General features: G+C 34.8%; 1 protein-coding gene across 9 annotated transcripts in view; it reads left to right on the forward strand.

Moving 5' to 3' along the window:
* The window catches only part of kek5 (kekkon 5), a 780,906-nt gene that overhangs the window by 355,500 nt on the left and 397,649 nt on the right, over positions 1 to 27,757 (forward strand). The window contains exon 1 of one of the 9 annotated variants that reach the window (XM_067784521.1): positions 13,195 to 13,310. The exons of the other annotated variants lie outside the window; for them this stretch is intronic. The gene's annotated coding sequence lies outside the window, so the exon portion shown is untranslated. Of the gene's footprint in view, positions 1 to 13,194; positions 13,311 to 27,757 lie in introns of those variants that run through there. 9 annotated transcript variants of the gene reach the window in all.

The following is a 27,757-nucleotide window of genomic DNA, read 5'->3' on the forward strand; positions in this document are numbered from 1 at the left end:
ATATATATATACTAGATGTGAATGTATTAGGCAGTTATACGACCGGGCGGAATATACGGAGCGCTGATGTTCAAGACGATAGTAGTAAGAGGTGAACAACACAGAGCGGTTATGCCCTTCAATGAGTTTACAAGTGGTATGCAACGCGCAATCAAAACATCTCGGTCAAGCTTAGAGAATTTATTCCCTACGCAGGGCATTCATACGGGCACGGTGATTGGATCTTCATCCTCGATCAAAACAGAAACGTCCTCTTTCAAACAAATTAAAAACTGGGAAGGGACTAAGAGACTCTCAGAGTTTCGACATTATATATTTCTGGAACGGATGCACAATATCCTTACCAATATTTCTCCCGGCTCAACGAGCGTATTTCAAAACAAAATTTTTGCTTTCCTGGACGCATGAGCTATCATCTTCGAAAGCTAAGTTGCTGGCTCTCTGGCCATATACGATACCTCATTGCTTGGCTAGTCAATGCAAAAAAAAATCTTAAAACTGGCGAGTGGACTAAGAGCAGAGGTCTGTAAGCCATAACACTTTTATGTTTTGACTAGCTTTACCCGGCGTACGTTGTAACGCCCGAGATCGAATGAATGTTGCGTAAGTTTTTCTATTTTGTTTTTTTGATAATGTAGTTTATTGTTCTGTAAATTGAATTGAATTATGCACGCACATTTGGTGAAATTTTCGTTTAAAACATTTTATTATTGTATCTTATTGTAATGCAAGCGACATACAAAGCTGGCCATGGGAAACGCATGGAATCTCAAAATTTAATCCTGCAAAAGTAAGCTATTGTCCCTCGTTGTTTCGATTACACTCGGCAAAAATTTCTTAACGCAAAGTCTGGTTCCATTGCACAATTTTGGTGGGTCTAAATTCCGAAGAAGCATGATTGGTGTTTCCAAAGAGTTTAGAAATTCAATTAGATAATTCACAATTTGATCTTCATCTGTAACTGTGTCGATCGATTTATATTTCGTCACTCCACCCGGAATTTGGTTTTCCGTCATGACTTAAAGTACCGAACATAAGAAAATAAAAAATTTAATTCACGAATATTGTTAAAATTACCATTGCTATTTTCGTGTTCGCTGATATATGTACTTTACCGACTTAAGAGAGATGATGTTTTCCACTTTACTTTGCGTTCATATGTCATTTCCTCTAGCTACTGTTATCATTTTAATTAATTTTTCACCTTATCTCTTTTAGTTTTTATGTGTTTTTGTAATCATTGATATATATCCACACATATTTATGTACATATATCATTTTATTATACAAACCTATTATTGCTCTTTGTCATATGTTGGCGAGTGCGTGTGCTGCGTTAATTGGCCTTACGATATACTTCAAGTGCAACTATTTGTCATATCCCAAAAAACATTTTTGTCAATTCTCAGTTTGAGATACATTTGGGAATCAGTCCATTTCTCACATTTCAAGCGTTAGTTTTCAAATACATTTCAAATATTCATTGGTAGCATTCTCAAGCTAAAAGGCACATTTTTAATATGGAATTTTTCTTTATTTTCAAATTGAGAATATTTAGCTTCTAAACTTTTTCTCACACAAGAATAAAGCGGAACGAAATGGAATACACTGTTGTGCCACTTTCGGTAAGCAAATTTATTATTTGTTTCACGTCACTTTTAACTTGTTTAGATTTATGCATAATGTAGTACAATATCACTTAACATTATTAAAATGTATAAATACTTCCTTATTTTTTCACTTTATGTCCAACTTCACCCAATAAAATCGCTTGTTTACATTTCCAGCTTAAGTATGCAAATTAGAGATCGACGAATTATCAACGGCACTATCGACGACACTATCGATAGCATTGATGTAAAATAAGCATGTTGTACTATGTTTTATTTTATTTTTGGGTTTCATGAACATTTATTATGTACTTTAAAATTTAGACATATTGGCGCAAAAAGTATTCCCATTATTATTAACGAAAATATTCCATGATATCGATGGTTTTCAACCAGAATTCAAGTATATCTGAAACAATTCTCAAGTTGAAGAACAACGTTTGAGAAAAAGTTGACAGAATATTTAGTTTCAAATGATTAATAATGCTGAATATCAAACTGAGAATTAATTTTTTCTCAAACATTTGAGAGGAAACAATTTTCAAGTATGTCTCAAATTATTCTCAAGTTGAAGATCGACGTTTGAGAAAAGTTGAGATCATATTTTGTTTCAAAGGATAAATAATGTTGATCATCAAACTGACAAAAAATGTTTTTCTCAAACATTTGAGATTTTTGTTTTTAGTGTTTGTTGGGATATATTGACATACGCATATGTGTAAATGATGTACATACATATGGGGTATTCCATCCCATTTCGACCAATTTTGAACCCGACCCCTTTAGAATTGACTGAAAGTTTTTCTTCTTTTTCTAGCTTACGGAAGACGTTTTTCAGCAGCGGCGCCTAAACGTTGCCGATGAAGGAATTTAGCAGTTCCCGAAATGGATCTATACAACGAGCTTTGGCAGTTGTCTAAATTTTTTCATTCTTCTATTCTAATTTAAAAATTTTTCAATTAAGAAAAAATTTATCATAACAATAATAATGATAAAAAATTATTGTTAGGCCTTGAGCTTGATGCGAACCCGCGATGTTATAGCATTTTGAAAATAAAAACGGTGTTTTTTAAAAATTCATAACTTTTTTTGAGTTGGATGAAAAAATTTGAAAAAATTCTGAAAAACGTCTTTCGTAGGACAGAAAAAGAAGAAAAACTGTCAGCCAATTCTAAAGGGGTCGGGTTCAAAATTGGTCGAAATGGGATGGAATACCCCATATATGTTTGTACATACAATAGCACATTAAGAGTCGGGTAGTGTAATTTACAGAACTACAAACAAATGTCACGTACATTTACAACAAATGGTATACATCACGCAAACAGCAATACAACTCTAATGATAATCGGTGTATACATTTCATTTTAAACCCTGCAGGAAATAGGACTACATATATATGTACTAGAGGTATACGCCGCCGATAAACGCCGCCGCCGCCGCCGATTTTTAACGTATTTCGCCCGCATGCCGAAAATTGGACGGATATGGTCGAAAGGGGTATCAACGGATGCGCATCACTGCCAGTTATAAGAATCCAATTGCGAAATGTAACTCTTTCTACCCGTTCAAAAGTAATTTAAAAAAAGCAGGCGCTTTCAATGCCAGTTTAGCACGGATTTTGCATTACCCAATTCACCAAGTTATTAAAACAAAACACTAAAAGAAAAATTATATAAAAAATATAAATGCTCACGTTGCATAATTTAAAAACAAAACTAAGAAAGAACAATGAATTCAAATAAAATGACCCAATTCGAACGTGTTTTCAAATTGTCCTTAAGTTGTTAAAAAAGGTAGTTACCCGAAAAAATGCCGATTTTTTCGAAAATTCTATATTCCGATTGGCGTAAATAATAAGCGAAATGAGTTTTGCAAAATCCTTTAGTAGGTCCCAGGGGTTTAAACTCTCCTTTGAAATGATTCTCGTCCCATATTTAAGTTGAAGATAGAAGGGTTTGAAAAATCACTTGGCCTTATATTCAAACATCTGTTGTTTATTTGCGAAACTTTAAAATAGCGTCTGATGTGTTAAGTTTGACTTCATCACTCAACACCCAAGTCTCCCGTTTTAACATTTCCTAAAGTTCGCGGCCCTATCCCAACTAGTCCCTTGCAGAGAATCACAGTGATTCTAGCCTATCAACCAAGTTTAAATATCACCAACACGTTTCGGCTCCTGTTACATATGTGAATACGTAGGCACATACATATATTTACCAGTGAGGCTTTGTCCTTCGAAAGAACACTCAAAGTGGTGAAGCAAAAGTTTTCCCCAGACAGTCGAACATATGACCGATGGTGCTACTACTCTAACGTAGTGGACAATGGAACTAGTTTAAAAACTGAAACTACGCGGTTATTCATAATGAATTATTTTATCAAAAGGCCGGAAAAAAACAGTTTGGACTGAGCGTATAACCCTTAACATCTTTCAATTTAAAATCTCCCGACTTTCATTCTAAAATATCGTTTTGGTTTAGCGAAAACTATTGAAATCAATGTTTCGAACACAAACTTCTGCAAATTTTGGTCTACATTTCAAAATAAAATAATTTAAAAAATGTTTAAGTTAAACGGGTTTATTGAAAACAATCCTTACATTAAGTAATAATAATACTAAAAGCTAGAAAATAATTAGGTAGGTCCTAAGTACTAGTCATCGCACTCCTCATCAATATAAGGCGTTGATCAGACAATTAAATAAAAGCGTTGGGCGCGTGAAATTTCTAAAAATATGAAGCGTGGCATAACCTGATTAAGGTTCAGTTGGTCTTACTTATGACTATCAATAGAACCCAGCGGGTTAGGGGGTTAGAATATACCCGCGGTAGGTATGCCTGTCGTAAGAGGCGACTAAAACACCAAATAGATTCAAGGGGTTGTGTAGCGCGACCCGCTCATGTTGCCAGCGCAATATATTATAGCTTCTCCAAACCCAATTGTCAACCTTACATATCCGTGGCGAATCTTGTTTCATTAACAGGCGAGGCTCTGGCGACCCCGATCTCCTCATGGATCTAGGGGGTGGGAGGGTGGTACGGCTTAGAAGCTCGCATGTGGTCATAACAAATCCTTCCCGAGATGGTCGTGTTGGTACACGAACGTACCGGATCTGCCACCGGCAATGGACCGTCAACATCGATAACACTCCCCAAGGCGGGGAGTGTCCTTATCGCTGCAACAACAACAATATCAACCGTAAGTAGCCTTTGTGTGTGACAAGCAAGGGGTCACAAATAATTGAAAGAAATCGTGTCGATAACGAGTATTAGAAGTTAGACCAGAACATCTCCTTCGGCGAAACTACGCTTTGTACGAGACATACAAACAAAAGTGTGACCATTTTAAGTACTTCAATTTTTTTCGGCAGACGCAGCAGTACCAGAGCCCTTAGACCGGGGCTAGGTTCGAAGCCTCTTTGGAGTAAGTGAATGAAGGACAGTCCCTCCGCAACGAGCTGTTCTTGAAATTTTTTGAACGATCCGCGAGACTTTGAGGCAAGAACCCCGGATCTTTCCGAAATCGCCAAAACGTTGATTCCCTTAAATACATACAAACAAAACCTTTCCTAAATATTATTTTTTTAAATAGAAAAAAGCTTTTTAAAGCAAGAACACCGGCGCCTACGCCGCCGCCGCCGATATAGTGATCGGCGTAAACCTCTAATATGTACATACTTGAGTGAGGGTATAATAAGAGTAACATCCATTGAAGACTTTGTTTCGAGGCAATTGCTTGCCAACTACTGTTTGCATGACTAAATTTTTGAGACTGGCTGAGTTTTTCCTACAGGCTATATGCAAATCTATTAAGTCAGAAAATTAAAGCCAAGCATGCTTTTTTGAATAACAATCATCTCGCCTTTGCCTTTTGAACAGTAGCAAACATTGTTCTTATACTAAATGTGGTAGTACACGCACATGTGCATATTTATATACGTGAGTGCATAAATTTGTGCGTGACTACGTGAGATAACTTTGAGTGGCGGCATATCTACAAAGAAAGTAAGCAATAAAAGACGCCAGTGGTCAAGCTATGCTCTTCATTTAAGATTTTTTTTTGCCAAATTTTTATTGTTTTCAGCATTTGTTGTTTTTCTTCAAAAGAACCTTCCCTTTTCTTTTGTTTCATAATTACAGACTAATTTGCTTTAGTAATTACCAAGAATCTGACCAAAAAGAACAAATTTAGGGCAACTTTAAACGCGAAAAGAATTGCAAAATATATGACGAATAGTGAGTTTGAAAAATGTACCACGGCCACTTGATAAAAAAAGTGTAAGTAGCTAGTTAGTTTCGAAAACTGCCGTCGTCAATGTACCTTGCACGACTAACGATTTCATATGACCACTTCGAACCTTCTGATCATCCGTCTCTACTCATCCGCTTAATCATCAACTTGATTCATCTCATGTAGATGGGCTGACAGTTGTATGGGAGGAGCTAAATACCGTTCAAGCTGTATAAAGCTCTCAAACAACGCCTTGAATCACAAATATTACATTATGTTGGCTTCCAGTTCCCAAGTCGCCTTATCGCACCCTCCATTCATTCTATATATCACTGGGCTTTAACAATCTATCGCGCCCAATGTCTACAGATTATCGTTTTATTCTCGAAATATTTACAACTTATATGCTTGGTCTACTGGGTATAAAAAATGTGGAATGTCCGCCTCATTTAACCTGTGACCAATCTCAGTTCATGTCAACCTACTTGGCTGGCGCATACGCCCAAAACGAGGTAGACATTAAATATTTGCTTCTCTTCATGTATTTTTCAACATTTTTTTTTTTTTTTTTTTTGTTTTGCTGAAAATGATGGCAACAAAATCTTTACTCTGCGTTACATTTGCTGCCTTGATTTGTTCATTACCCCTCCCCATTCATCATTTGTGTTGACCTTAATGTGATTGCCTTGGCATTAAGTCGTCAGCAAAATTTCCGGTTGTTGGTCTCCAAATTTCAAGATTTCCAACCTCTTCCCCTTCTTGTTTGCTTTTGTTATCGAATCTTTGATGTCTGAGTTTTTGCTGCAGTGTTTTTTGTTGACTACTCTTTGTGTTACTAAAATTAAATTTAATTTTTCGGAGAAATGTTAAATGGTTAAAAAATTAGATAAATTTCGTTTGTGAAATTTTATGTGAAGTAAAATTACAAAGTGCAAAATTTCCGTTCCAAGATGAACATTTTTTTATTCATTAGTACATTAAATCGAAATAAATATAAAAGTCACATTATTTTTTTGAAAGCTAAAGAATATTTTAAGAACAGGTTATTTTGTAGGCAATATTTCTTTACTAATATTAAATAGTAGTAACTAGTAGGACTTACACGGCACCTGCCACAAGACATGAATTTTTGCTGAGAAGGCTTTCATGTTAAGTATACACTAAAAAAGCGTTCGGGCCCTAGCCGGGAGCGAACCCCTTTTTAAAAATTATTGTCATTAGTGCTTTGGTTTTACCTGTCCATAGATTTAAACTCTCCTATCGGTTAAAAGAACTTATAGGCAAGCTTGCCATAATTAGGAATTTAATGTTATAATCTGAAAGATTTAGAGAGATATCGATTGTCCAAGCGATTTTGGCCGTTTCGTAACAAGTCACGCTAGCTTTCCTTGTTTTGTTATGACTAACACCAATTGCAAAAAGCAAGTCTTTCTCCACCGGCCCCTTCCAACTCATTGGAGTTTCCGATTCTCCCTCACAGGCGAAAACTTTTGGAACTTCGCCAACCTGGTAGGAAAATCGTTCAGTTGGGGAGCTGGTAGAAGTTGGGTGCATGGTGCGTTACTTATAACGATCACCGCCTAATAGGTTGAAGGAGCCATCAAACATGCTAAACGGTAAAAGCAATAGGCCCGTGTTCCAACTCGTCTCTGTCTTTGTCGTCCTTTAAAACTAAAAAATTACGAGGTTTGTATCGCCGTTAAAGACTGGGAAATCAGTTAACCGACGAGACACACACTTACGAAATCGCTCTTATCGACAGTATCCAATAAACTTGGCTTGAATCAATTAGGCTTGAAATATTCCCAACAAATAAACGAAATGTTGAACTAACAGGTTCTGTTTAATACTCAGAAACTTGGTCATCCTTATAAACAACTCTCAGCCTTATAAGAGATCACTTCCGCAAGCATTACGAAGAGGACCGACGCACTATGGCGCCTCTGCCCGAAAAGCCTGGCAAAAATCAAAAATTTCATGAAGGCGTTCGATAAACCCAATACATGTATTTAATAGAGAATTTTCCAGGGATTACGAATATATAACTTTTATTAAACAGAAAATGATATTTTAGGAGGTAGAGCCGCTCAAAATCGATTATATTTTAACACTTAGAAAAATTTGTGGTTCTTGTTCTTTTTTGGTGTATTAGAAATTGTTTTGTCTCTAAATAAAGCTACTGCTTGTATTATGACGAAAGCATACTTAATACTAGGTTGAAGCAAACCATAAAATTTGTTTTTTTTTTATAAAAGTTGTCAGATCTACCTGTTTTTTGAAAAGCCTATTTTTAGGACCTTTTTCGAACTTTAATGGAAAATAAAAAAAATTACAAAAAAGGTCTCCATGAAATTTACAGTAGGTATGTGCTAAATATTCAATTACCTGAATTCATAAGGTCTACCTGCGTCCAGCTCCGATTTGAGTTTTACATCAAATAAAGTGAAGCAACCTTGGGGGTATACAAGATGCATAATATACCTGGAACTCATTTCCATAAAGCAATGTTAATACAACGCCCAAAATCAGCCGTTTTTTGGAGTCTATAAAATAAAGTATTCTGTTTATTTAAATTAACATAAATATAGCTCACATATTTTTTTAGTAAGATATACTCGATGGCAAATTTTAATATGTATCTAGAAAACTCCAAACTATTTGAGGTGTTCAAAACTTCAAAGACAAAAGCGGAATTGGTTGAAGCTATTATGACAGAATTACCAAATAAAGCATGCAACAAAGAAGACGAAGACTTGAAAGAAAAAATTGGCTTCCTCTACATTCCAATACAAAGAAAATGGCAAGCAGTCGGTCGTTCTACTTCAAGGTTTATAAGTAAGCATGAAAGCTGGCTAGCTGGTAAAAGTTTTTTGGACGAAGAAATGCCTCGGACATCAACCAATCGAACTAGAGGAATTCCAACAAAACCCATAGAGTATGTTCGACCTACAGAAGGAAAAGGAAGCTGTCGATTATACTAGAACTATCGCCACGACTCATCTTTCAGAAGCATTGGCTATTAAATATAAAGTATTGGCTATTACCATAAAGCATGATTTTCTTCTAGCAATGGTCGATGGAAAAGTTTTAAACTTACTAACAAACACATCTACATTGAAATGTCCTGTAAGAAGAGTCAAAAAGACTTTAAAAATCTTGATGATTCAATTATTGACGAACTAAATTATGAGTATGGAATATCTGCTTTGCATGCGGGGATAAGGTGCATGGAATTCGTTTTGAAACTGGCTTATACACTACCACAACAAGGAGAAGTTTCCGACGACAATGCAACATCTGAGGAAAAACAAAACATTAGACAAAAATAATTCAAGATGCATTCTATAAAGAGCTTGGCCTAAGAGTTGACTGCCCAAAGTATGGATACGGCAACACAAATGATGGAAACTCCTAAGAAGATTTTTTGAACACGATGAAATGACTGCTCGCATTACTGGAGTCGATAGAGATATTGTCAAACGATTGGGAGTAATTTTAAATATTTTAAATTGCCATCAAAAAGTTAATGGACATAAATTTGGAGAATATGCATCGAAAACTGCAGAGCTGCTGCTTCAAAAGTATACTGAGAAAAAGCTCACACCAACGGTACATAAAATTTTGGTCCATGGAAAAGATTTAATAGAATACCAGTGTTTACCATTAGGAGAATTGTCTGAAGAAGCTAAAGAATTTAAAAACAAGGACTACTAAAGATATAGAAGTACTAACGCTTGCAAAATCTCACGAGTTCGACAAAACGAGGACCTTTTCAACATCTTGGCCATCTCTTCTGATCCAGTCATATCATCCATGAGGCATGTAAGATCACAAAAAGATCTCACAGACACCTATAGCTCAGAAATGGTTTCCTTGTTAGATATATTTTCTAGTGACGAAGACTACGTTAAGATTAAATAAATGATCCACCTTTTTCTATCACAACAAAAAATTTATTTAGTACTTAGTTTTGTTATTTTATTGAAAAAAAAAAATCAATAAATAAATACAAGTTTATTATTTATTATAAATAATACAGTTATTTCATTTAGTAATTATAATCATATAATTTTCGTTTTTACATCTTTTTAAAATTTATCAAATTTTAAGATGAGTTTTGAAGCACCCTTTTTGTATACTTATTTTAAAGCTTTGGCTTTGGCAATCAGAAGGGTGATAGATTTTTACAGAAATCAATGAAATTAGTAAAGCGGTTATTAAGATAAAACTGTTTATCATAAGTGGGCAGTGCTCAAAAATTTATTAGTTGTTCATCTTTGGCTCAAATAATATTGAACAACTTTTAATAATTTTTCTTAGTTAAGTATTAATAAAATATTTAGTTTTTAAATTTTTTAAAAATATGTAAATAAATTTATACAATGAATTTTCAAGCAATGTTTATATACTTATCCCCTAGCGTACACATTCCACTTTTACAAGAGTATAACATCTTAAAAGAAGTAATGCGTCCATCAAGTTTGGTGGAGATTGATAACCTTGCTACTAAGACAGAACTTTTAATTATAAGTGGGTAGAGCCACACTCTTTCAGACAAATCATAAGTTTATCTGATTTCATGTTCAAATACATCCTCATAAAAAAATGTCAAAGTTTGTTCTTCAGTTTTTAACAAAAAAATTTTTTTTAATTTTTCTAAAATTTTTCAATTTTGACGAATTATTGTGAAGCACCCTGCTACTCTGGCACCCTGTATTTTAAATTGTCCAAATTTTAAATAATTAGCCTTCAGGTGCAGAATAAATCTTTAAAATATCTTCCCTAGTTCAAAAGTTAGATTTTTGAAAAGAAAAAACTCAAAAGGCGCCATAGTGCGACGTAAGAATTGAACCGTTCGAACCAGGTGAGCATAAGCAGGCCTTCAACATAATCCACACTCGGTCGGCAAAGTAATTGTTAAGAATAAAAGAGAACGGAGAATGACACTAATGATGGTGCAACCCCGAAACCGAACTGTAGCCGAACCAAATTTAACAAGGGATGACGGAAAATCGTTTCGATATACATCAATTATCCACCCTGTCGGAAAATCAGCAAAACAAAACGAATTATAAAAGACGCCCTGAAGAAGGTTATAAACACCACCGAAAAGCGTAAGGAAGAGGAGAACTTTGCCCTTTGCCTTTCCTAACTTTTAAAGACTTGGCACGACAAGCATTTCAGATTAAACTTGAAAAACTTGTAAGGTAAACTTGAAGAACATATGCTAAAGCACCTCATTCCCTTCCTTATACTGATTTTATTTGTTGAGATTTCCACCTTAAACTTTCTCTCTTATGTTTCGTCTAACTTTAAAGATGGAAATAAAATAGTTTTATTTTACAAATTTAGGTATTATTTTACAAGTATAACTTCGGTTACTCTATGTTGGTTCAGTCTTGTTCCTGCTGTTCATTTATTACCTTTGAAGTACTTAATGCGCTCTTAACTGTTAATATACGCCGATGATTTCAATATGTTTATGTCTTGTCTATAAATACATATTAAAAACTTAAAAACTTTTTCATGGCATATTATGCTTACCTCTTGCATACATACATATTTATTTCAAAATGTAGCAATTAATTTTAATTAAATTCAATTTGTAAATAAAAACAAATCCTTTTAACACTTGGTTGGCCTATCTAACCAGGCCATCGAACTTGCTTTGCAGGTAATCGCCACTAGTGACTATATAATTTGAATTTATTTATTTTGTCCGCACTTCAAAAATAAATATATTAATTTATTTCAATTGACTCACTTTACATATTCGCTTATCAGCCGTGTGTCAACACACAACTAATCAATAATCTCCATCTGTCAGCAGCTTTTAATAAATAAATAAATATTTGCGCAACTAAATTGACACCAAATTTAAATAAATAAATAGTCTATAACAAAAGTAGATATGTTTTTATTAAGTTTGACCAACATAATCACACATGCATTTTACAAACGCGAAATGATGTGATGGTTTGATTCGACAAATTTAACATTGTCTTAATTTGGTATTCTGAATAGGAAATAATAATCCAAGTTGCAGTCTCGGTCCCAGATGGTTGTAAGTAAGAATATTGGTTCCATATTTGAAAAATATCCCGGTTCATGTTTTGCGTTACAAGACCCTAGCGTGTTTGATTTTAAAAATTAAAGAACCTACGTGGAAAAATAGCCCTAATTTTTATATGTATAGGTTGGTGTAATTCTAACTTATTTTTTGGCATGCTTTTCCACTTTAACCTAAATTGACGCTGATATGGTCGGTCCATGGAAAAGTAACACTTTTCTGTACTTCGCGTGAAAAACTAACTCAGTTCGTTATTCGCGTGAAAGCCTAGCAGAGTTCGTTGCCACCGAACAACTGAACCACGCTAATATGCTAGTCTTCTGAGACTAAAAAGAAGAGGATGAAAAAAGGGGAGATGTGGCTGTATTAAATTGTGTTGCTTGATTTTCTTAAACATAAACGTTCACATGAGCAGCGACTCTGCCCACAAGGCGTGCAGTTGTAACCCCAGCATTGACGTCGTCTATTGGCAGATAAGGTTGTTTATGCCAACTCTGTGTAGGGCATTGGTAACCCCATGTTAAGGATATATTTAGGCCGAAATGTTAGGTTAGTGATATGAAAACTGAAATATACTACATACACAAATATCATCTTCTTTATGAGGCTAAGAACACAGTTTCTGTCCTAAAATCAATTTTGTTAAGTTTAGTTTCGTTAGAATTCCTCGATATTTGTTTGACCTATGACGTTTAAATTTTTGTGGAGAGATTAGCTAAATAGGAGCAGTGACACGGACATTTAAAATTTTTTTTTTTTTTTGTTCATTGCCCTTGCCATATCATATTGGAAAATAAAATATTTTTTGTTAGTAAATGCCATGCTTATCTGTCAAAAATTTTTCCAAATTTATATTTTGCTTTAAAAAATTAATGTAGTAGCCTTATTTTACCAATTTATCAGTTTTTGTAACACATTGTCCCCTAATTTCCCATCGATAAACTAGACGTAGTTATAATGCCGTTCTGACCATTGTCAAAACAAATATATTTTAATATGTATTTAATTAGCGAGCTTTGCTCATATTGCTTTATACAATGGTTTTTGTTATTGATATTAGAGAAAAATTGTAAGTTTACAAAGGGCGATGGTTACTAGGACATGTTTCTGAATTTCACTTCTTCATCAGCTAGCTTTTCGGGAGCTGAGCATTGAACTCGAATCTCCAACATTCCTATCAGTGCAAACGGTTTTGAACCAAGCTGATGATCATCACTTGACTGCGCCGCTATAACACTTACAGTTGCTTCGTTCTCTTATTTCTCCCAGGGTCTGGACCAGAGGTGCCCTTAAGAGTTTCGGAAGTTCATTTGGCGTTCGCCTACATGTTATGTGTGGCCAGCGACTGGTATTCAAAAGAGCAAGCGGTCAAGAAGTTTTCTCTCGTACTACAAGTAGTAAGTATCTCATGCGTAAATGTTATGCTAAAGTTTTTTCATTCATTCTCCTTATAGACACATACTATTACAAAAAAATTTCTGTTTACATTCGAAGCTCTGCTGGTTTTGTGCGCCACTGGTCTAGACTTTTCGTGAACAGTCTTCTCGATTAGTTGTGTATTTACTTCTCTTATTATGTGAATAATGTCGTCTACTATGAAATAGTATATTTGTGGCTATCTAACAAATCTTAAAATAGTAAGTCCTTAAAGGAGAATAGATAGACCCACCAAAAAGTATACTGAAATGATCAGGATGACGAGCTGAATTGATTTAACCATGTCCGCCTGTCTATCTTTCTGTTTGAACGTAAACTAGTCCCTAAATTTTTGAGATATCTGGATAAAATTAGATGAGCGGGTACATTTAGGTGTCTTATTAGACATATATCGGAACCGTCCGGATTGGACCACTATATCGTATATTCCCCATGCAACCGATTTTTCGGAAGAGGCTTTTGTCATATCTTTCTAAATTTACCAGATGGAAGCTTAAACTTTTACTGCATGCTTTCGTTTGTAGCACATATTGTTGTTGAAAAAATTGAAAAAGATCGTATGTATAGCATATATCCCATTCAACCGATTGTTCAGATAAAAAAAAAAACATTATTTCTGCCCCGTTTTAACAGCAAGAAGCATAAAATTTCACCAAATGATTGTATTTAAATATATGAATATAGTTGTTTGAAAAAATGAAAGCGATCGGTCGTGCATATAGGATATACCCCCTATATGTATATATATGTATACCGATTGTTCAGATAAGTAGTTTTGCGTCATTTCTGTCCTATTTTAACAGCCAAAAGCTTCAAATTTCACTAAATACTTACGTATGCGTGATATATCGTTGAGATGGTGATAGCTATCTTGTGAAGACAACAAAAACGTGATACATAGTGTGAGAATCTATCTGATCTATTTTTTAATTTATATTTATCGAAAATGTCGTTTATGTACATCTGCTCTCTATATAGTACACATCTTATATAGCCCATTAGTAGGGTATTATAAATGAGATAAGATAATTTCTCAGCTCCATTTATGAAAGGTATGAAGTCTTCGGAAGACAGTCCCGTCCTTACTTGTTTTCTAATAAATTGAAAATATTCGATCATATAAAAAAACAATACAAAGTATCTTTTGGAAAAAGTTTCGAAGTAGTCACATCGATTATACTCAATACCTTCTAATGAGTATGAGTAGTACCATCTATATTATTATCCTAGTTACGTATCGTTTCAAGAATTGAATTACAGAAATCGAACCAGTAGATATTCTGTTTTGTTGAAACAAATAAATAACAAATCTTAGGCACTCGCTTTAATAATATAAGAAGGAATGAAAAACTCCATGGGTTCTTGATACTCTTGCTTCTTATTCAAAAATGGAATAAACATTCAAGACATAGTGAAACAAACTTATCTAGTTTCATGATATTCTTCATGCACCCTGTACTTAAATTATTTTCACACAAGATAGAACACATAAACATTGTTAAATTAATTGATAAATTGCAAAAAATAATACATGAAAGTGAACGCGTGCTATTAAATGCAAACAACTGCAAAAGTTGCAATCCAACAATAAATATAACAATAAAAACACGATAAAAAAATTTTAAGGACTACCTTTATATAAATGGACCAAAAAATAGAAGGCAACTTTTCCTTTAATACAGACTGAATTTTGACTAAACAACTTTAACAATAGCTCTTGTAAAAGAATTTTTGAATTTAAAACTATAAAAGTGGAGCGCAAGCTTTCAATTTAAGGCAAACCATGTACTTCGGATTAACTAATTGATTATTTAAAATTTAAACACCCGCTCTATAAAAATTAAAATTTTTTATTCATCATCTTTTTGTTATTAATTTCTTAGTACTGTCTACAAAAAGGCAATTGCAACTTTGGCTAGTCATTTAAGTAATTCCTAAGTGAAAATTCTTACCTTTATTTATTTGTTCAAAATAGAAAGATTTAAGAGCATTAGTGGAATTTTCGCTGACAACACTGGCGAAAACAACAGAATTCCACCTCGCATCATAACAAGAGAATTCCACCTCGTTTGTCAGCTACTTAATTTGCAATCATGGTGAAATTCGCATACGCCTGAAAGTCTTAAAGAATCGTGGGGAAAGTCGCGTACGCCTAAAAGTATGCAAGAACGTGCATTGAGTTGGACCTTCAACGAGGTGGAATTCTACAATGCCTGCAACACTCAGGAGGCTAGCCATGAAGGTATGGCCTAATCTTCTAAATAGTCCGACTTGTGCGTTACATAGCTCAAATTTTTTGATCAAACATTGCACTGTCACCGAGTTTTAAACTATATTTCATGTTTCAAGTCTCTAGATATCCAGGAAGTTAGATAAAAATCGATTGCAATATTCGGAATTTAAACTTAGTTTTCTCAATATCCCGATCCATGCACCACCTAGCGGAATTTTTTTAATAAAATATTGCATTGTCACTGGGTTCTGATTTACGCCCAAGTTTCATGTCTCTAGCTCATCGGGAAGTTACTCGAAAATCGATCGCAAGATTCCCCCCGTTTTTAGAGGATTTGCAGTTATCTTGACTAGCGCGCCACCTATCGGAACTTAGTTTTCTATAAGTTGTATTGCCACCAGGCCCCTAACTAAGTGCTAAGTTTCAAGTCTCTAGGTAACCGGGAAGTTAGTTAAATATGGATTGAAAGATTCCCAAATTAAAATTTGTTTTCCTACTATCTCGATCCGCGTGCCACCTAGCGAATTTTTTTGATCAAATGTTGCATTGTCACCGGGTTCTGACTCACGGCCCAAGTTTCATGTCTCTAGCTCATCGGGAAGTTACTCGAAAATCGATCGCAATATTCCCCTCGTTTTTCAGGGATTTGTAGTTATCTCAATTAGCACGCCACCTAGCGGAACTTTGTTTTCTATAAATTGTATTGTCACCGGGTCTCGAACTATGTGCTAAGTTGCAAGTCTCTAGGTAACCGGGAGTTTAGTTAAAAATGGATTGAAAGATTTCCAAATTAAAATAAATTTTCCTAATATCTCGATCCATGCGCCACCTAGCGGAATTTTTTTGATAGAATATTGCATTGTCACCGGGTTGTGACTTACGGCTCAAGTTTCATATCTCCAGCTCACCGGGAAGTTACTCAAAAATCGATTGCAAGATTACCCTCGTTTTTCAAGGATTTGTAGTTATCTCACTTAGCGCGCCACCTAGCGGAATTTTATTTTCTGTAAATTGTATTGTCACCAATCCTCGAACTGTGTGCCTAGTTGCAAGTCTCTAGGTCACCGGGAAGTTAGTTAAAAATAGATTCAAAGATTCCCAAATCAAAACTCTATTTCCTAATATCTCGATCCATGCGCCACCTAGCAAAATTTTTTTCAAATATTGCGTCGTACCGGGTTCTGACTCACGGCCCAAGTTTCAAGTCTCTAGCTCACTGGGAAGTTGCTTAAAAATTGATTACAAAATTCCCTGCCTTTTTTTCAGGGATTTTCGTTTATATCGATTCGTCTGCCACCTGGCGGCATTTCGTTTTCCACGAATTGTAGTGCCATCGCCTCGAAGTTAGTTAAAAGTCGATCGCAAAATTTTCATTTTAAAATTAATTTTCTGTATATCTCGATCCGTGCGCCACCTAGCGGTTTTTTCACTTGCATTGTAATGTCCCCCAGATCTGAACTATGTTCTAAGTATCAAGTGTCTAGCTCAACGTGAAGTTACCGAAAAAGAATTTTCCGTGGGCAAAAAATTCGTAAGGAAATGAGCGGACAAACATGAAAGGGACTTAATATAAAGGTAGTAATAAAACACTATCTCCTATATGACTATTTTTATACTTTCCATATGGATGCCAAAGACAATAAGTGAATGCTAATACAAAGTACTATGAACATGTGATAAATAATAATAAAGTCGCATACTCAAAGTTGGCATTAGGTTTACGAGTACCTAAGCAGGGGTTAGTGGGATGCATGACAGTTTATACCGACCGTGTCGAGCTAGGCACGTGGACTATCACGATACGTCGTTCAGACAATTATCGGTTATGATATGAGGCTCCAGTTTGTCGACTGTTTGTCATCATGCTTTAGATTTCGAGCTATAGATTATTTACTATATTTGCAAAGTTATTTGTATGAAGCCAACATATGATCTGGAACATATAAATTGTTTATAACTTATGTATGTACATACATACATACAAATTTGTTGTCATTAGCATAAGTACAAACTCTTGCTGTAATATTAATAAATGTGAGGCGTTTGCTTGCTTGATAGTAAATAACAATGCATTCTCTTGTTTTGTGTAGGATATATTACAATTTGCATATTTGCGTATGTAAATATATTGCGAGTTTCACAACCCCTTTGACTTTTTATGTTAATAATTAATACATCTAAAATCTTGAATTATCTATTATTGAGAGTCCCTTATAATTTGTCCTTAAGTTTGGAAGTTTGGTTTTTGGAATTTCAAAGCTTTTTTTAGAACGTTTTTCCGCATTCAGATCTTTACGTCTTTCATACTGTTATCAAGAATCTAAAAAATGATAGCTTGCTGGATTTGCCCATAAGTATAATATCATGCAATATATAGTTTGCTGGGTTAAATGAATATCCCCAGCCAGCTTTTACGAACTGGTAAGTTTTGTTGGCAATCTTATTCAACTCAAAGTCGCATCTAAAGTGTTCAAATTTTACATTTCGATAAGCATCTGCCATTCAGAATGCTGACTGGGTATTTTTATCTACAACGACGATTCATTTAAATAGTCACCGAGCATATAACATTTCAAGTGAGATTATTGAGACAGTCGTTTATGGGAATTTAAAGACGATATGGTCTCCCAGCAGGTTAATGGGCTTAGAATATTCTCACGGTAGGCATGCCTGCTATAATAGCGACAGCTGACTCCCTGTGATACCACTGAAGGAGCTAATGCTCTTCCTCTTTTATATATTTAAAAAGTTGAATAAATTTGTCCCTCTAATGTAATGCAGGATGCTTTCAATTTCAGTAGACCCAAGCTTCGCTAAACATCAGACTATGTACTTGCTCAGACATCCCATGCGTTTCCCGGCTAAAGCCAGGCATTTGTAGATACAATTTTCAACAACTTCCATCTCTTCCTCGTTTCCATAGCTTCGATAGAAGTCGTTCGTTAGGATTTTCATGAACCTAAGAAGAGACGACTGAGGTTGAGTAGGACACCTCACAGATGGGTTCTAGTGCCCATCTGACATTGGCTTTCTCGGTAAATGTCGACAATCAGAAGTGTTTGTACGTGGCAAGAGGATAGAACAGTATAGGTGCCAGGACAGACCCTCGCGGAAGTCTAACAGGCAACTCTCTTTTTCTGACAGGGATGATCCAATTACATTTCTTTGACATTTCTTCATAATAAAGTCTTGGAACCATTTTAGCTCCGTTTCAGTAATACCTATGCTATAAAGTTTTTTTAGCAATAAATTTTGATCGATAGTCTCAAAAGCAGAGACAGAAAATAATAATTATGTTTTTTTTTTCGGAGTCGAAAAAGTCCTGATCCAAAAATTGTCCTAGGTGAAAATATTTGAGTTCCCAGGTATCCCTATAGCAATATCATGTCGAATCAAGCATTCTTTTTATTTTTCGAACTTTTTCCATAAAAGTCCACATATAAAAGTAAAATCTGTATTTTTATTTTTTAAGTCCGATAGAACTAGTTACACGCGGACTTTTGTGAGGAGTATTCCGGGATCATTTATGGATGGTTTTCGGGATCGTGTCGGGTTTATTTCGGTATCATTTGGGGACTCTTCCGGGATAATTTCTGGATGGTTTTCGGGATCTCGTTAGGATAGTTTCGGAACTTTTCCGGGATGATTTTGGGGCCCTTCCGGCATAATTTCTGTATAGTTTTCGGGATTTGTCCGGGATCCCGTCGGGATCATTTCGGGACTATTTTGATATCATTTTGGGACCCTTCCGGAATCATTTAAGGACTTTCGAAACCGGTAGTTCAGCACACCTGATTTTTAAATTATAAGCTTTTATGGCCATGGATTTGCTGCAAGTTATTCGTAACTAAAGTTCGGTATGTTTTATTTTTAATATCTAACACAGCTTTTTCGTTCTATTTTTGATTATTTTAAATGAATCCTGTAACGAACTATTATAGCTATAACTACACTTTTTGTAATATTTTAACCAGCTAAACACACGAAAAAGCAACACTATTTTCAACCAAAAATTCTCTTTGGTTTTAGCTAATTGTAGTTTTACTCCTTTGTTCTATGAATAGTAATTCCTTCACCCCTGTCATATGAATTAATTTAACTTAAAAACAAAATTTTAACTTCTTTGTGAATTATTTAGCCCAAGGCCGCAAAAATAAATAAAAGACCATATATTTTGTGGTATTATAATTTATATAATTGGTCGATATTTCGGTTTCAATCTGAAACCATCCTCAGGACTAGAAAAACACAAAATTACGAATAACAAACATTAGGCATTTGCAGCAAATCCAGGAAAAGTCCCGAAATTACCCTAACGGGATCCCGAAAACAATCAAGAAATTATACCGGAAGAGTCCCCAAATGATACCGAAATAAACCCGATGCGATCCCGAAAACCATCCATAAATGATCCCGGAATACTCCCGAAAAAGTCCCGAAATAATCCTCACGGAATCCCGGACGGATCCCGAAAACTATCCAGAATGATGCGGGAAGGATCCCCAAATGATCCCAAAAAGTCCCGAAATGACCCTGATGGGATCCCGAAAGTCATCCAGGAATGATACCGGAAGGATCCCCAAATGATTCAAGTAGCCAGTTTTGATATTTTTATATACAAGTGGGTGTGACTTTAATTCGATTTTAAAACTTTTTCCGTCGGCATGTACAAATACAAATATGAAGTTTGCCTACCAATTTGCAAAACTATTGCTCAAAGTATGGACATGAAAGTCCAAAAAATCTTATTTGAAAAGTAGTTGGTGCCACGCCCATTGTCCAAAAAAATTATGGGGATCAACTACATGCAATGTCAGTAATTTACGTGCCAAATTTAAATAACGTGGCTTCTTTAGATACTCAAATATTGCATGTTCTGTGCGGAAATTTCTATATACAGAAAAAGGCGTTGCTACTGACCGTTTTCGACCATTTCTTTTTTTGGAAAGCTTTCCTATCAAAGCAGAATGCGGTTTACCAATTTTCATTATAATAGTTGTATTGGAACGAAATTTATTGCAAAAATTCACTGCAAGTTCACTATTTATACTACGAGGATTTCGATCTAGTTTGTTTATAATAAATTTCTAGTATTATTAACAGAAGTTTTCAAAACTCCATAAGGTTATACATTTTAGGAATCCAGGAGAATCGATTGGTACCAAATTTTTTTGATTCAGATAAGCCGTTTCTTTGTTAACAAGCGGGACTTTTATTTCGGCCTTAAAAAATAAAAGTCTTGATTTAACTTTTATTTCGGGACTTTTATTTTTAAAAGTCCGAGTTTAACTAGTTCAGTCGGACTCAAAAAGTAAAAATACCAAAATAATTTTTATCTTGATCCAAATATATTTAAAGTCCAAAATTAATAGTTTTGCAAGGACTTATATTATAAAAGGAATAGCTAAAAGAAGGTTCAAAGCACTTGCACAAGAATGTTTTTTCCGAAAACCTGATTGCTGCGGTATAATATTTCTTTTATCATCTAGGTACTTCACTAGCTGGTTTTTAACTACAGTTTCCATTTTATTTTCATCACACGCCAACGTGTTAATTGGTCTTATCTCATCGGCTCTTATAGTATTCTTGACTTTCTCTATTGTTACCACAATTGAAGTTTTCCATAGGTTAGGAACTAACCCTTTGTCTAGACTTTTATTTGCAATTTGAGTATAAAAGTATCCCGCGTATGTTATAGAGTCCCTTATGACTCCTTCAGTTATAAGTTTTTTCCACTAAGTTTATTTTTGAATTTACTATTTCTAGTATATCATAAAAATGTAAGTTCATAAAAATGTAGTAATAATAACTTCTACAAACAGTTAAATCATGTGCACTCTACTCAAGCTATAAATTTGATGATGATGGACAAAGAATTTTTTGTTCTCTTATTTTTATTTTTTACTAGCGTTTTTTCGCGAGGCGATAAATTCAGTGATTTGCTGAAAGAGAATTAATACGGAACAAAGCAAATTCTTTGATAAAATTTCATTCGAACTTTATTGTAACACTTTTTGGTAGACAACGTTTTTGGTTTTTCCATCTTTCGCGTAAATGAATAATGACGATGGTTTACCTACTCGTGAGCAAGCTACATACAATTGTCCATGAGAAAAAATTGGGTATTCTAAATTAATACCGCACATTTGTAGAGACTATCCTTGCGCCATATTAATTGTCATAGCGAAGGCAAGGCGAATAGGGAACTGCAAACGTTTGAAATCGAATGGTATATCCGTCAGAATCAGTGGAATTCTGGGTATCAAAACGTCTTCTCCTTTGTACATCCCTTTCAAATTTGTTGCTTCGATAACGTTACCCATTAGCTTCTTCGCAACGAGTCTGGTACCGTTGCAAAGTCGTTGCAAAGTCGTGGCACATTAATGTTGCGCAGCATAATAATCGGTGCTCCAATTTTTAATCGCAAATTATGAGGTGGCAGGCCTGGCAAATCGAGTGAGTTTAAGAATTCTGTTGGATAATTTACGACATCATCTTGATCAGTAATAGTGTCCATTGACTTATATGCAACTATGTCACCAGGTATTTGATCCAGAATAGCTGCATTTACATATATCATTGACGTCCTTATTTTGCCCAGCTAAAATTGCTCTTTCGCAGAGCCAATCATAGTTTTTGTAATGTTGAACTTTGTTTGCAAATACACTCTGTATCAATGCCTCTTTAGACTGTGGAAAAGTGCAGAAATTGTTAGGCAATGTAATCATTCCTGTTGGATCGACAGACATTTGGCCGTTTCCGATTTTCAGTAATTGCTGTGAAAATTCTGCTGCTGACGTTTTGTAGTTGAACACGTACGTTTGTAGTAAGTGTAAACGTGTTTACATGTCTCCATAAATACGATGATTTTAAACATGCATTGATTTCATCTGCAGCCGTGGATTTTGGGATCACAGTAAATGTTTGCCTGAAATCTACAGCCAATAAAATCATGGCACCTCCAAAGACTGTTTGGCTTCCTCGCAGATCTTTCAAAATTCTATCAAGTGCTTTCAATGATTTCTTGTGTGCCATAGTACACTCGTTCCATACGATGAGCTTACATACTTTAAGAACTTTTGCCATTCCAGATGTTTTCGAAATATTACATGTTGGTGTTTCATTTACCTGCATATTCAAAGGCAACTTTAATGCAGAATGTGCTGTGCGACCGCCTTCCAGTAATGTAGCCGCAATTCCGGAAGAAGTCAGTGCCAATGCAACATTATTATCTGATCGAATTGTTGCTAACATCAATGAAATAAAAAAGGTCTTACCTGTTCCCCCAAGAGCATCCAAGAAAAACAATCCACCAGTTCCATGGCTAACATTATTCATGAGTGTATCATTAACATATTGCTGTTGACCATTCAGTTTCGTTAAATTTGATGTTACAAATGTGTTTAGTTCATTACAATCATAATGGTATTCACGCTCCAGTTCTCGATTGAACATATCATGCATTGGACGATTTGCTGCTCGCATGCCCAATTGTACTAACGATTTGTTTGACATCGACAAACAAATGTCGTCAATCCTTATCAATGCTTCATTGTAAATTTCCAATGTGAATTACAACTCATAATTTGCAGTATTTCGTCGCATTTGGATTAAAATATCATCTGCCATATAATCTTTGAAATAATTCCATAATTCCAATGGATTAGATGGGGAGCACATTGCAATTATTATCGAAAATAATGTTCGTATTTGATGTGGACTTACTATTACAGCTGAAACGTCAAGCGTATCTTCCCAATGCTTATCATCCTCCAACAAATTTAATTGTTTACATGCTTCACGATATGTAGCGCACAATTCACCATTAATTTTTTTAAAGCTTGGAAATATGTTGGGCCACGAACATTAATTAACAACAATCGCAAGTAAAAACACTCAGCATTATTTCGATGAACTGCATAAATGCGTCCTAATGCATCTGTTGAGAACACATTAGAATGACCTTGAACTGGTTTTCCTTGTTTTTGCCTTTGAAATGTTTTCCTGGATTTATCCCATGTGAAATATTGTGGCACTTCTGCATATAGCAATGTTCTTGCAAATCGTCCGATTGACATAAATGAAAAAACGCAGTCTAAGCGCTGCATTTTCAGGAGTAAAATAAACGCGTTGGCCATTTTCAAGGTGAACCGCTAAATGAACGACTGTTGGATGTCTTTCGTGTATTGGGAATGAAAAAATTCGCCATATCGCTTGGTTATTGCTTATATAACGCCCCATCTAATACTTTTTCTTCATTCCTTCCTTTATTTACATATTCGCAAATGTATTTAATTGATTTAACGGAATTACAGTATTCCACGTTAATATGCGCTTTGAATGTTTTGGACAACAATGGACAATATGGAACAATCCAACGATTGTCAACTTCAACATTTTGACTCCCCATCTTAATTATCGTTGATTTACTATTGTCATCAGTGGATCGACGGCGATATGCCGGATATCCATCGTCACCTGTGACCGTATCCGAAATTAATGCTCGTGGGTATCGCTTCGAACATTTTCCATCAATCATGCACGGAGATTTCTCATTCAATACACCGCAAGGTCCATGTATCATATTTTTGGTGACGACTTCGAACAAACCTGGATCAATGGTTTGATCCGGTATTTCAGCTCATATCACATTATCAATTTGATCCGGTGTAATTTTATCAACCAACCAAATCAAAATGTGTGCGTGCGGAAATCCCCGCTTTTGCCATTCAACGGAATACATATAACAACGCACCTCTCCAAACACTCTATGTTTGACAATAAAGTCCATAAGTGATTTTAGTTTTAGTTTGAAAATACGTGCAGTTATGTCGTGTTGATCAATTGGGGATTGGCCGGGAAACAAATGGTCTTCGATTTCACTCCATTGCAGATTGCATGTAAAAGTAATAAACAGATCCGGCCGTCCATAAGCGCGAACATACGCCATGACATCCTGTGCATATTCATGCATGTGTCGCGGGCTACCAGTACATGTTGCTAGTAATATCATCATTCTACCGAGTTCATTCACATTTCTATCGTTATTCACTGCATCCCGTAAGTGAATGTATTCCTCGGACCGTATATTAGTCTGGTTGAATTTGATATAGTTTAAGCGCTCTGTCTCAATTTTTGCATACATATCCACGACAAATTGGTGGAACAATCTTCTGCATTTCAGAATGTGAGATTCTTCATTTTCACGAATCGTTAATCGATATGAATAATAATTCGTAGCGCTAACTTTTTTATTCGTTTCTGCGCTTGGATTAAAAAAAAATCACATTTGTGAGATTATTATTATCATATGTGAATATTTTTGATGTGTAAACATCTTTGCTCACGGTATGGGGGAATTTGAATGAATGTAAGATGTAAGTGTAAGATGTAAGATGTAAGATATAAGAAGTAAGGTATGGGTGGGTATGGGTATGTATATGGATATGGGATTCTTCATTTTCACGAATCATTAATCGGTATGAATAATAATTCATAGCGCTAACCTTTTTAAAAAATCACATTTGTGAGATTATTATTATCATATGTGAATATTGATACCCATAATGTAAAAACACATCCTAAGGTTATTCTGATCCATGTTTTGGGCAATATCTCGAGACCCTAGTCACCCAGATGTATGAAAATTACCCTCTGCTAAAGAACTCATCAACAGGTTCCATTTGATACCCATATTATACAAACACATCATAGGGTTATCCGGATCCACGTTTTGGCCTATATCTCAAGACCCTAGAAATCTTTTTGCTAAAAACCTTCCCCTAGTTGACCCCTATAATACGAAAAAAGATCGAATAAAATTGGCCTCGTATCGGATGGGAACGAACATCATTTCATTTTTATATACATATATAGATTATTTTTATTTTTTATTATTTTTATTCTTTTATTTCATAATCCAATGTATTGGATTTCATGCGCCCGCTTTTATATGTATCTTAAGGTAGTGGTTAGGCTGTCGTGGCTCATAAGCCATATGTTACTATACATATAGAAAAACATACGAATGTTCATACATACCTTGATACTTAACTATGTGATTTTGTTGGCTCATGCTTTTGCGTTTATTATATAAACCACAAGTTGAACTCTAGTTTCTTTAAATTATATAGATTTCAACTGCAAATGATGAAAACAGGCGTGAAAAAAGTAAACAAAATAATACCTTGGCGGGCTTTGTGGGTAGCAAATGAAATCGGAGACGAGAACGCAACACCACAAGACTTTTTCAATAAAAGTTGAAAACAGAAATTGAAAAATAAATAAAACAATTGACTCTCAAGCGGCTCATATGGTTTAAAATTTTTTATGAAGTCTTAAAACAAAAAAAGTTACAAATAAATAAAGAAAATGAATGTGCATAAATTAATTACACTCGCGTCAAAGTGCCTGTTGTTATGCTTGAGTAGTAAACAAATCGTTTTATTAACTACAAAAACACTTTTAATTTTGATTAACGCAACAATGAAAATCAAACAACAAAAGAGACCAACCATTATTATCAGCCCCATAGGCAATATATTTTTTTCAATATATTTAATTTGTTTGATTATTTCGTTTGTTGGTTTAGTATGTACTTGATTTGTGTTATATTTGTTGTTACATTTTATGTTTACTTTTGTTCGATCTATCATGCTATTTGTTGTCTGCGGCTGGCGGGTTCGTCTATAATTGATAATTTTAGGTTTGTTTGTTTAAATTACAAGAATAAAATCAACAAACTGAAAAGTGTATACAATTAGAAATTGATTATATTAATCTAAAAATAAAAGTGTAGACTTTAAAATAAGTAATTATTGTGAAAGAATGGAAACACAAAGTTAGTTATAAAAGAACCATGGAAATTAGAAAAACCTATCGATGGTCCTAATTCCGAGGCCCACATATTGTGACAAAGAACCCGTTGTGTATATCTCATAATGATAGGAAATAATCATTACCGGAATTCTATAAAAAAAGGTGAGTATAACAGACGTATTTAATTTGCTAAGTTAGTACTTACAACTATCTTAAGAAAACAACAAAGAAACTTAATTTTAACTTCTTTCACATTCAAACTATTATATGTGACCTGGAATCATGAAAGGGACGTATTGTACCAAAATACCGTTGTTCACTTTTTGGGTGATTCTTATAGGAAATTTAACGCTCTTTCCAATGGAACAAATTATCCTATTATTATCAAATCTTTTAAATCGCATTTAAAGCCAAATCGGACCACAAATACGATTTCTTGAAATATTTCGATCCATGCGCCACCAACGGAGATTTTTTCTTATTATTGCATTTTCGTCGGGTTCTGAACTATATTCCAAGTTTCAAGCTCGCAGCTTACCGGGAAGTTACTTTAATTTAAATTATAAAATTCGTTCACAACGGCCGGCCGCTACACAGAGTCAAGCTAAACAAAACCTTGAAATGCGTTTTTCTCGAAAACTTGTTTTCGCACAATAGGTCCCTTGCATGATTCCAGGTCACATATGTACATATATGTTATATATAAAATTCCCGTGTTACGGTGTTTGTGGTTGAACTACTTCGCAAGGGCTCGACCAATTCTCATAAAATTTTTTGAGCATATTAAGTGAGTTTGAGAATCGGATCTTATCTACTTTTTATACCCCAAAATGGTAAGGGTGATTGAAGACTTTATTAATTTTTATACTCAGTTGAGCAGAGCTCACATAGTATATTAAGTTTGATTGGATAACGGTTGGTTGTACATATATAAAGGAATCGAGATAGATATAGACTTCCATATATCAAAATAATCAGGATCGAAAAAAAATTTGATTGAGCCATGTCCGTCCGTCCGTCCGTCCGTTAACACGATAACTTGAGTAAATTTTGAGGTATCTTGATGAAATTTGGTATGTAGGTTCCTGAGCACTCATCTCAGATCGCTATTTAAAATGAACGATATCGGACTATAACCAAGCCCACTTTTTCGATATCGAAAATTTCGAAAAACCGAAAAAGGGCGATAATTCATTACAAAAGACAGATAAAGCGACGAAACTTGGTAGATGAGTTGATCTTATAACGCAGAATAGAAAACTAGTAAAATTATGGACCATGGGCGTGGCACCGCCCACTTTTAAAAGAAGGTAATTTAAAACTTTTGCAAGCTGTAATTTGGCAGTCGTTGAAGAT

Source organism: Eurosta solidaginis, chromosome 4, assembly GCF_040869045.1.
Source record: "Eurosta solidaginis isolate ZX-2024a chromosome 4, ASM4086904v1, whole genome shotgun sequence".
NCBI classification, from domain to species: domain Eukaryota; kingdom Metazoa; phylum Arthropoda; class Insecta; order Diptera; family Tephritidae; genus Eurosta; species Eurosta solidaginis.